A 12,554-nucleotide genomic window follows, 5' to 3' on the forward strand; every position below is an offset into this window, starting at 1 on the left:
CCTCTACCACGGAAGACCATACCACTGCTCAGACATTGACCTGCTCAAAAGAGACTTCCCTTAACACTGAGAAGACTTAACAACAATAATGACCTGCTTACAGGACAGGGCTCTCTCCATTGCCCTTTAATGGTGAGGTGAAACAAGAGGACACTCCACATCCTGACTTCAATGTAGGATATGCAGATTCCAGGATATTTAATACAGAAACATGATACCAACAACAGAGACTGTGTGAAAAATAAAAGTGTGTTGGCACTACAGACAATGTCTTGGATTGGACGATCTAGCTTGCCTGGAGCCTAGAGTTGGTCTTATGCCAGGAAACTTCAGAGGTCGGGTCTCTTTGTATTTAGGCCAAGGTTATTCCTTTTCATTCCCCTCATATTTTGGTGGGCCTATGCAAACAACAATTGCCACTCTAACACCGTTTTTACTGTGCTGTTTTGACTCTAATCCTTAAAAAAAAACCACTTAAAATTTGAGGTTAACTTAATCTAATATGCATGTACATGGAAATGTAAAAAATACTATGCCTCTAATGTTTAAGGAGTTATGTAAGTTTTATGGCTTTAGATTGCCTTGTGTGCTGTTAAGAAATATTATAATGTGTTACAATCTGGGGACTTGAGGGACAAAGTAATTGTACATGGATTCTGTTTTATTTATCTTAATGTTCTTTGGCTGAAAGTTCAAAGTTAAGATATCAGCAAGGAGACTTCTTCTGAGAATTATGTTATGGGTGATTGTCCTTCCACTGTAACTTTTCCTTGTCCTTTTTCTTTGCATCTTTGTTCTCATAATTAAAAATAAAAAAAATTAAAAAAAGAAAGATCAAATCATTATTGTTTTATCAATCACTGAATTTCTTCTATGTGCCAGAGATTGTTGTAGCACTTTTAAGTTACAAAGGTAAAGAGAAGGGGCCCAAGTGATAGCTCTGCACGGTAAGGCATTTGCCTTGCACACAGCCAACACAGAACAGACCCTGGTTTGATTTCCAGCATCCCATATGGTCCCCCGAGCCAACCAGGTGCGATTTCTGAGCGCAGAGTCAGGAGTAACCCCTGAATACCACTGGGTGACCCTTGTGATTTTGTTTACATTTCGAGGAGATTCTTCAGCGCCCCTGAGGCCAGCCCTGAGCAGACTTATGAGCAGGATTGGAAGAGCTCATCTAATGTCCAGTACTCCAAATTTGTGCCCGCTATCATAGTGGTGCAGGTCCCATGACCACAGAGAACTTCAGGAGGACCAGGAAAGTGAGTTGGATTTGTCCTCCCTGATGAGTGCTTAGAATCCTACTTTTCCATTTTGATCTTTTTAATATGGTAACTTAAAAAAAATAAAACTGTGTGCCAGTTTTGTTTATATGGATGTAGTGCAAAGTCTAAGGACAAACTTATTTTCTTTATGTCTATTGTGAGTGGACATGGTATTGACATTCACTGGGTAGGATCTAGAAATGTTGCTAAACATATTCTGATGACCAGGACATCCCACATCAAAGCATTAGCCAACTCCAAATGTTAGTAGTGCCATGATTGCGAGAAGCATCATTCTACTTATTAAAGTTGTGCCTTTATTTTTTTGAACAGTTAGGTCTGGGTGGTAAATCTAAAGCAATACTTAGCAGTAGATGGGAGAAAGCAGTTTAACTTCACTTTGTATTGGATGAAGACTTTTGAAGGGAGGTTGTTTTGTTTTATTTCATTTTGGGGCCACACTCAGTAGTACTCAGGGCTTACTCCTTGCACTGTACTCAGGAATCACTCCTGATGGGCTAGAATGGGATACTAAAGACTGAACCTGGGTCAGCTGATTGCAAGGCAAGTGCTATTGCTCTAGTCATAATATTATAACTTAAAAACGTTTTAAAGTTATGTCTGTTGAAATCAGTGGGGTTCAAATAGTTTGCTGAATTTGATCCTTTAATGGCTATGTCTTTGCTCCCTTCCTCTGGTAATTTGTTCTTATTTTCCTTGAAAACCTTAGCATTCTTTACTTTCTGTCAATGTGCTTATGGCTGACTTTAGGTGTGAAAATGGGGCTATTGTGTTGCTTGCCTTTTGCTATTGGTTTGGCAATAGGTACAGACAAGTTAAAACCAGGAAAGCTGCAATTCTAGAACTTTGGCACATTATGGGCAGACTGTTATTCCTCTGGCTGCATTGCCTGAAGATGTAGGAAGTAAATACATGCCTTGTTATGACAGGGAGATCTACAGTAACAATGGTGGGAACTGTCCAGAGAAATGGACAAGAAATGAGCCCCAGTAATATCGTTTACATCTTGAATCAATTCGAATTCAAAGCCTATATTTTATACTTATTTGAACTAATAACGACTACCTTTGGCTTTCTTTCTTTTTTTTTTTTTTTTTTTTTGATTTTTGGTCCACACCCGGAGGTGCTCAGGGGTTACTCCTGGCTGTCTGCTCAGAAATAGCTCCTGGCAGGCACGGAGGACCATATGGGACACCGGGATTCAAACCAACCACCTTTGGTCCTGGATCGGCTGCTTGCAAGGCAAACGCCGCTGTGCTATATCTCCGGGCCCCTACCTTTGGCTTTCAAAAGCATTTTAATTTTAGAGCAATTTTAATTTTCTATTATTCATAGAAGAAATAGCCCTCAAAGTACATCTAAAATCCAAGTGTACAGAAAATTTTACTTCTTTAGAAGCATTTCTCATCTGACAGCACAATATAAAAATTTAAATTGCCAAAAAATTTCTAAACCAACATCTGAACTATTTCCTCTGGAAACAGTATTGGAGTGGACTTTCTAGAAAAGAGGTAAACCTATTCCCTGCCCACCATGGGAAAAAAAAATCAAACATGGTCAGAATGAGACCATGTTTGTTAAAAAGGTTGAGAAACACATAGATAAACTATTCAATTATATGCTCACTTTCTCCGAAGGTGAGGTTTGGGTTGACAAATTTGTTCTTATCAGACTTGAGCTTAGACAAGCAGTAAAGATAGGAACTTTTTTTTGTTTTTGTTTTTGTTTTTGGGTCACACCCAGCACGCTCAGTCAGGGGTTACTCCTGGCTCTATGCTCAGAAATCACCCCTGGCAGGCACGGGGGACCATATGGGATACCGGGATTCGAACCACTGTCCTTCTGCATGGAAGGCAAATGCCTTACCTCCATGCTATCTCGCTGGCCCCCTTAAAAATTTTTTAATTGAATCATTATGAGATTGAGTTAAAAAAGTTGAGTAGTTGAGTTTCAGTCATATATTATTCCAATACCTTTCTCTTCACTAGTGTTCATTCTCTACTTACTCTTACTCATATGGTGGAATGTTTATCATCAGAAAACGAATTAATTTTGATAGTGCTGAGAATTTGGTCTTGGGAGTTTAACTTCTCCAGATCTTGGGAGCTTCTATAAGAACAATAATTTTTCATTTACCACTTGAGTTTCCTTTAATAACCTTTTTAAATATGAAATTGTGGGGAGGTCTTATTTTTATTATTTTATGCAACAGTTCCTCTTGTAGACAATGTTAGTTCTACCACTCACAAGACTTTGTAACAATTCTGGGCTATTTAGCCATTCTAAATCTGTTTTTCCATTTGGTTGAATTGTGAATTATTTCTCCTGCTAAGGATTGCTACAAACATGAATGAGTTCATGTAAATAAAAAATTATTCAACAAAGTACTCACCAAGAGATGAGAAATGTTGATATTCTGACATTTCAAACATTTGAATAAGGTAGATTTCTGGTTGGTGCATTCTTTCAAAGCAAATATGCCAGAAGAGTGACATGGAAACAGTATCTTCTACAACTAGAATTATAAATCTTCATTTTGATACAACAGTGACTTGTCACTGGAGATCATTATAATGTTGCAGATAGAGGATTAAGACTTGAGTGACATGCTAATGGAAGCCAGCACCATTTTAAAGTTATTTATAGACTCTTGTATTTATTAATGATAATCATTTCTTGCCTTTCTAAAATAATAACATGCTAATGAAAGATAGCTCTCTGTGGTCTAGAGTCTTGCAGAAAGAGTTTAAGATTTAAGTCAGAGAAATTTCCAGCCATAATTTCATATAACAAAAATATTATGCCATAATGAAAGCTGAGTAGAAGCAGTATACATGTTACAGAAGTAAAACATGGAATGCAATGCTGTGATGATAATTCATATATTCATCCCTGGGTGCACACCCCAAGAGTCATGCTTTTAGTTATTCTAAAATTTTATTCAAATCCTATGTGATCTGCAGAATAACTTAAGTCAATGCAATTCAGGCTTACAGATAAAACTCAGTTTAATATAAACTTGGGTGTAGTGGGAACTGGGTTTTAACTAGTTGAATTTTAGGGCAAGTTCTAGACGTTTTCTTATTCATTTCCATGCTCATAGAATGGATGGAATTGAGCTAGACTCATGCCTTTACTCTTAGGTTTCTTCTTATTCTAAGTTCTATGCTTCTCTTACTACCTTTTCAGACAGATTTCAGCAAACATGATTGTTTTGGATCCAGTGAGGCTAAATGCCTTGCTTATTAACCTTGAATCCTTGATTCTGACGTTGAATTAAAAACAGCTCAGTGAGAGAACACATTGTGCAAAGGGACAACAAGGAGCAAAGGAAAGAAAACAAATTGTTTCCCTACAGGCAGTACATTCATAATCAGATCATATTCGAATGACTAGCTAAATGGAGTGGGAGAAAATTCAGTTCAAACATTGGTTGAGAGAGGAGAGAGAGAGATGAGAGAGAGAGAAGAGAGTGAGGAGAGAGAGTGAGAGAAGAGGTGAGAGAGAGAGGGGAGAGAGGAGAGAGGGAGAGAGAGAGAGAGAGAGAGAGAGAGAGAGAGAGAAAGTGGAGATCAGAAGAGAACCCACATCCCTTTCTATTTGGTGCCTCTGGCTTCATGGGATTAGGGAATTCAGAGGACTGATAAAACATCATTGTTTTCTTGTCAATTTATCTCGAGTAATTATCACAGTTATTCTTCTCACATTTGAATCTTAAAAAAATATATATGCTGCTGAATCTGAATCTTTAGTTTGGATTTACTACTTATTTATTATTCTTGAAAAAACAGCTACTCATGTGCATCACTTATTTATATGCGTATGCACCTCATATTCAGGACCATAAACAACTTTTTGCCTCCTCCAACCACTCCCTAATCTTGTTATTTCTTGAGCTATCTTGACCTCAGTGAGTTGCGTTTCTGCCTGTCCCAATCATAAAAGCCAGAAATACAAGAATCCTTTTTAACGTTTACCATAACCTTACCCTATTTTCCTTGATTTATCCTATTTAGTTGCTCAATATATTTGAATGCATCCACCCAGCTTATTTTTTTTATGCTCCTGCATTATTTCAACAGTTGCTTAGCTCAGCTTTTCTATTTTCATTACGAGTTACTTTCCAGCATGAATGGTGTGGGGTTTTTATTTGGGGGGGGGGGGCATGCAGAAGGGCATAGGCTTCCCAAGGGTTACTCATGGGGCCTGGAGGAAAACGTTCTTTGCAAATCCCAGTCAACTAGGGCAGGGGTTTGATGTAAGAGCCTGCGGAAGTGATGCTTTCTGTTTTAGTGCTGCAATGCTGAAGATTACCTTAAACACCTCTGTGGTACTCACAGGGTGCTAAGACTGTGCACTGTTATGCTTGGGGGCGTGAATGTGCTGTCAGAGACTGAACCACATGCAGGCATATACCTTAACTCATACTATTTCTCTAGAGCTTGAATTGTGAGTTTTAACTCTATTAGTTTAATTTTTTGGATTATTTTCTTTATTCTATATATATTCTTTTTTTATTTTATAATTTTTATTGAGACCGATATGAATTTTAAGTCTTTCACAGTTGTATTTTAGGTACATTGTGACAGTGAATTAGGGCCATTTCCATTACCAGTGTTGACTTCCCTCTTCCACAGTACCTAGCATGCCTCCCATACCTTCACTCTCAGCCCTCTGGACTGCTAGTATTGTTGGTCCCTTTTGTGTATAGCTTGTAGTTTGGGTCTCTCAATTCTATTGTCGTTGACTTTGGTTTGGGTATTTAGGTTTGACCATTTTTTATTATTAATATCTTTATTTAAACATATTGATTACAAATATGATTGTAGTTGGGTTTCAGTCATGTAATAACACCCCTTCTATTCTATATGGCTTAATTTAAAAAAAATTTAGTCATGCTGCATGATATGTATACATATTAATGTTGAGGTTACAAGGCCTATAATAGTATCAATGTTCTTGGTTTTTGGTGTATGGTCACTGCATGACATCACCATCAAAGTGCTAAAAAACACTTCATCATGGTGTCTGACTTCTGACAAGACCTTGTATGTAAATTTTTATAAGTAGGCTTTAATATAACCTTACAAGGTAATAGATAATATATGTGCACTATTATTTTGAAATTTTTTTGAATTTAAAAAGAAAATTTAAATAGTGCTGGCTTCAGTGAAAAGTACATTTTGGTTCATTCAGTTGCTGGCAATGCAAGAATGATTTTGGCATGCAAGCAATAGAGAACATAGAAATAGTCATCATGCTTTTTTCTTATTTTTTCACCTTTTAGCTTTGGTTTTTTTTTTTAATCAGAGACTTTACCTTTACAAGAAAGCATTGCTGTTATGAATATAAATAAAGGCTGGCGTGATAGTACAGTAGGAAGGGCATTTGTCTTGCACATGGTCGACCTAGGTTTAATTTCTGGCATCCCAAATGGTCCCCAAGAGTCTCGCCAGGAGTTAAGAGCCAGAGTAACTCCTGAGCACCACTGGGTGTGACATAAAAAGATACAAGCAAATAGTGTGTCCAAAGAGATAGTACAATAGGTAGGGTGTTTGCCTTGCATGTGGCTTACTCTGATTTGATTCTTGGCAGCTGGTATGGTCTACTCCATACAGCAGTGATTCTTTAGCACTGAGACAGGGTAAACCTTGACCAGGTGTGTCCTTTCCCACTCCCAGACCCCTAAAATATATATATAGCTCAGTGTCAAAAGTTGGCACTGCTGATACTTCCAGCTTTGTGCTCTTGGCCCCAGCCCCTTGGTTAGGCTGTTCTGAACCTTCCTATTGCCTCCTCTTCCCATGCTCAGGTGCCTATTTTTATCTGTAGGACTTCCCCTTATACCTTCACCCCATCTCATCTTTTTCCTTCTCTGATAAACTTCAAACTTCAGCTATAGCTTTCAGAGGAGTAGCTCAAACTGGAAAATAGGTGGCTGGAGAGACTATGGCATATAGTCATGGAAGTGGAAAGAAGAATGTCTGTTTCTGCTATTATGGTGCCATTGGGAATTATTATTATGGACAGGATCATTCTATGAAACCACATAGTCTCTGCATTACTCATAACTTGCTGCTAAATTATGGCTTGTGTAGAAAAATGGATATATATACCCCATAAAGCCACTGCTGCAGAAATGACAAAATACCACAGTGACAGATACATCAAATTTCTATTAGATAAGCCTAGATAACATGTCTGAGTATAGTAAGCAGATGCAGAGATTTAACGTTGGAGAGAACTTTCCAGTGTTTGATGGACTTTGAGTTTTGTCAGCTCTCAACTTGTGGCTCAGTTGCTGGGGCTGTGAAGTTAAGCTGACCAAAATCTAATATGACTCTTAACTGGAATGGAGGATTACATCATAAAAAGAAATCAGAAGCATCATGATTCTGTTAAATATATTTTTCTTATCAATCCTTAATATGAAAGTATCATCAGACAGTCTTCTGTATTTATAGTAATATTCATCATAATGATGGTGTTGAAGAAAGTTTTTATACAACAGATTTTGAAATGACTGTATCTATCCATAAGTATGGGGTAGTACTTCCCTGATACTGGAGACTTGAAGAATATTGGTGCAGAAAAAGGCAAATACTATGCTGTCAATTTTCCAGTGAGAGATGGCATAGACCAATGAGCCATATGGACAGATATTTAGATCTATCTTCTCAAAGATTGTGGAGCTATATCAACCAAGTGCTGTAGTGTTACAATATGATGCAGACTTACTATTTGGCAATAGACTCGGTTGTTTCAGTCTGACTGTGAAAGGACATGCTAAGTATATTGAAGTTGTAGGACTTTCAATTTACCCTTACTGATGCTTGGGGGAAGTAGATACACAATCAGTATGTTGCTCAGCATTGGAAATATGAGCCTGCAGATGTCCTTGACTGTGAAATTTCCAGTTAATTGCCATATAATGATTATTTTGACTATTTTGAACTGGACTTCAAGTTTCATTTTAGTCACTGAAATATGACAAACCAGAACATTGCAGAATATATGAAAAATATAACTGTGAAAGTTTAGGCATGTTGCTTCATGCACCTGGCATTCAAATGCAGACTATGCCAGAAGATGCAGTTCATGAAGACAGCAGAAATGAGGATGGAGATGATCCAGATAAGAGAATTTCTAGTAGAACATCAAACAAATGGATAGCTTGTGATGAAAAATTCTCAGACTCTGAGGATGAAGGAGAAGAGAGGTTGTAGAAATATTGCAGAAAATAAGAAAGGAGGGAAGAAAGCCAGAATTGAAGAAGACTAGAAAGAAACAGAAGACAAAGAAGTAGACGTTAAGGAAGAAGATAAATTCAAGTATTATAATGGTGAAAAAAACAAGTAACAAAAGAACCAAATCAGAACAGCTCAACTACCCTTGAAATGGAATCTCTTCAATTTCAGAAAACATTAAAAAGTGGAGAAAAATTGGGAAGAAAAATGTTTTCTTTTTCAAAATGTTTTCTTTTTTTTACTTGGCAAGTTTTAGTATGAGTTTTCTTTTTTTTTTTTTTTTTTTTTTTTCTTTTTACACTCACACTCACACACACACACACACACACTTTTATCTACCATAATAATCTTTCTTTCTTTGAAGTTAAGAATTAAGAACCCAAGGTAAGCTTTAACAGTGTTATGCTAATCATTAATTTTAAGTTCTTTCGGTTGAAGTAATCTTAAGAAGCCCTATAAGCTAAACTACACGTACAGAGCAAGGAATATTAAAAAAAAAAAAGCACAGCAGACACAGACCTTGACCTGAAAAGTTAACAAGTTATAGGGTTGACAAATGTACAACTCCAGTACAATCAAGTAGTGGTAACAATGGATCAGTCACTACTCCTAGCATAGGGGGTGCAAAATGTGGGGGTGTGGATAAGTGAGTATTTAAAATGTATTTAAATTATTTAAAACAGCATTTAAATTTATATTGGGTTTTATTATTTTTTAAAAGAAAAGTTTTAGTTCACAGTAAAGTTGAGAAGATGGTATGAAGATCTTTATTCACCTGCCCCAGCTAATCTCCCCCATGTTCAGTATCCCTTATTAAAACAGTACATTTGTACAAATGATTTCATATGCACAATACCAAGCCTTCATGGTTCCCACAGTTCGTAGTCGATTTTAGGGTTCATTCCTGGTGTTGGCCATTGAAAGGTTTGAAGAATTGTATAATGATGTGTCTATTGTTATAACATAAATAGTTTCACTGCCTTTCAAATCTTTGTACTATTCCTTCTCCAGGCTTCATTATGTCCTAGGAACCAATGACATTATTATTGTTGTTATTATTGTCTTCCTGGTTTTGCCTTTTCCATAAACATATATTCTTGAAATGTTACCTTATTAAGCTTTTTTTAGGATTAACTCCTGTCACTTAGTAATAAGGAACTGAGCTTTATTTCATGTGTTCTCAGAACTTGTGAGCTCATTTCTTTTCAGCACAGACTCATCCATTCTTCTAGGATAGAAATTTTCTTTTTTTTTTTTTTTTTTTTAATTTTTTTTTTATTTAAACACCTTGATTACATACATGATTGTGTTTGGGTTTCAGTCATAAAAGGAACACCACCCATCACCAGTGCAACATTCCCATCACCCAAGTCCCAAATCACCCTCCTCCCCACCCAACCCCCGCCTGTACCCTAAACAGGCTCTACATTTCCCTCATACATTCTCAATATTAGGACAGTTCAAAATGTAGTTATTTCTCTAACTAAACTCATCACTCTTTGTGGTGAGCTTCCTGAGGTGAGCTGGAACTTCCAGCTCTTTTCTCTTTTGTGTCTGAAAATTATTATTACAAGGGTGTCTTTCATTTTTCTTAAAACCCATAGATGAGTGAGACCATTCTGCGTTTTTCTTCTCTCTCTGACTTATTTCACTCAGCATAATAGATTCCATGTACATCCATGTATAGGAAAATTTCATGACTTCATCTCTCCTGACAGCTGCATAATATTCCATTGTGTATATGTACCACAGTTTCTTTAGCCATTCATCTGTTGAAGGGCATCTTGGTTGTTTCCAGAGTCTTGCTATGGTAAATAGAGCTGCAATGAATATAGGTGTAAGGAAGGGGTTTTTGTATTGTATTTTTGTGTTCCTAGGGTATATTCCTAGGAGTGGTATAGCTGGATCGTATGGGAGCTCGATTTCCAGTTTTTGGAGGAATCTCCATATCGCTTTCCATAAAGGTTGAACTAGACAGCATTCCCACCAGCAGTGGATAAGAGTTCCTTTCTCTCCACATCCCCGCCAACACTGTTTATTCTCATTCTTTGTGATGTGTGCCATTCTCTGGGGTGTGAGGTGGTATCTCATCGTTGTTTTGATTTGCATCTCCCTGATGATTAGTGATGTGGAACATTTTTTCATGTGTCTTTTGGCCATGCGTATTTCTTCTTTGTCAAAGTGTCTGTTCATTTCTTCTCCCCATTTTTTGATGGGGTTAGATGTTTTTTTCTTGTAAAGTTCTGTCAGTGCCTTGTATATTTTGGAGATTAGCCCCTTATCTGATGGGTATTGGGTGAATAGTTTCTCCCACTCAGTGGGTGGCTCTTGTATCCTGGGCACTATTTCCTTTGAGGTGCAGAAGCTTCTCAGCTTAATATATTCCCATCTGTTAATCTCTGCTTTCACTTGCTTGGAGAGTGCAGTTTCCTCCTTGAAGATGCCTGTAATGTCCTGTAGTGTTTTGCCTATGTGCTGTTCTATATACTTATGGTTTTGGGGCTGATATCGAGGTCTTTAATCCATTTGGATTTTACCTTTGTACATGATGTTAGCTGGGGGTCTAAGTTTAATTTTTTGCAAGTGGCTATCCAATTGTGCCAACACCACTTGTTGAAGAGGCTTTCCCTGCTCCATTTAGGATTTCCTGCTCCTTTATCAAAAATTAGATGGTTGTATCTCTGGGGAACATTTTCTGAGTATTCAAGCCTATTCCACTGATCTGAGGACCTATCCTTATTCCAATACCATGCTGTTTTGATAACTGTTGCTTTGTAGTACAGTTTAAAGTTGGGAAAAGTAATTCCTCCCATATTCTTTTTCCCAATGATTGCTTTAGCTATTCGAGGGTGTTTATTGTTCCAAATGAATTTCAAAAGTGTCTGATCCACTTCTTTGAAGAATGTCATGGGTATCTTTAGAGGGATGGCATTAAATCTGTATAATGCCTTGGGGAGTATTGACATTTTGATGATGTTAATCCTGCCAATCCATGAGCAGGGTATGTGTTTCCATTTCCGTGTGTCCTCTCTTATTTCTTGGAGCAGAGTTTTATAGTTTTCTTTGTATAGGTCCTTCACATATTTAGTCAAGTTGATTCCAAGATATTTGAGTTTGTGTGGTACTATTGTGAATGGGGTTGTTTTCTTAATGTCCATTTCTTCTTTATTACTGTTGGTGTATAGAAAGGCCATTGATTTTTGTGTGTTAATTTTGTAGCCTGCCACCTTGCTATATGAGTCTATTGTTTCTAGAAGCTTTTTGATAGAGTCTTTAGGGTTTTCTAAGTAGAGTATCATGTCATCTGCAAACAGTGAGAGCTTGACTTCTTCCTTTCCTATCTGGATTCCCTTGATATCCTTTTCTTGCCTAATCGCTATAGCAAGTACTTCCAGTGCTATGTTGAATAGGAGTGTGTGAGAGAGGACAGCCTTGTCTTGTGCCAGAATTTAGAGGGAAGGCTTTCAGTTTTTCTCCATTGAGGATAATATTTGCCACTGGCTTGTGGTAGATGGCCTTCACTATATTGAGAAAGGTTCCCTCCATTCCCATCTTGCTGAGAGTTTTGATCAAGAATGGGTGTTGGACCTTATCAAATGCTTTCTCTGCATCTATTGATATGATCATGTGGTTTTTATTTTTCTTGTTATTGATGTTGTGTATTATGTTGATAGATTTACGGATGTTAAACCAGCCTTGCATTCCTGGGATGAAACCTACTTGATCGTAGTGGATGATCTTCTTAATGAGGCATTGAATCCTATTTGCCAGGATTTTGTTGAGGATCTTTGCATCTGCAATTCAATCAGTGATATTGGTCTGTAATTTTCTTTTTTGGTAGCGTCTCTGTCTGGTTTAGGTAACAAGGTTGATGTTGGCTTCATAAAAGCTATTTGGAAGTGTTCTGTTTGTTCAATTTCATGAAAGAGTCTTGCCAAGATTGGCAGTAGTTTCCTCTTGGAAATGTTGATAGAATTCATTAGTGAATCCATCTGGACCTGGGCTTTTGTTTTTTCGGCAG

At 37.3% G+C, this 12,554-nt stretch overlaps 1 pseudogene; it reads left to right on the top strand.

Moving 5' to 3' along the window:
- The first annotated feature begins 7,235 nt into the window (after positions 1-7,235).
- On the top strand, positions 7,236-8,682 carry LOC126016230 (histone deacetylase 2-like; annotated as a pseudogene).
- Positions 8,683-12,554: the final 3,872 nt, after the last annotated feature.

The sequence above is a fragment of the Suncus etruscus genome, chromosome 8, assembly GCF_024139225.1.
Source record: "Suncus etruscus isolate mSunEtr1 chromosome 8, mSunEtr1.pri.cur, whole genome shotgun sequence".
NCBI lineage: Eukaryota > Metazoa > Chordata > Mammalia > Eulipotyphla > Soricidae > Suncus > Suncus etruscus.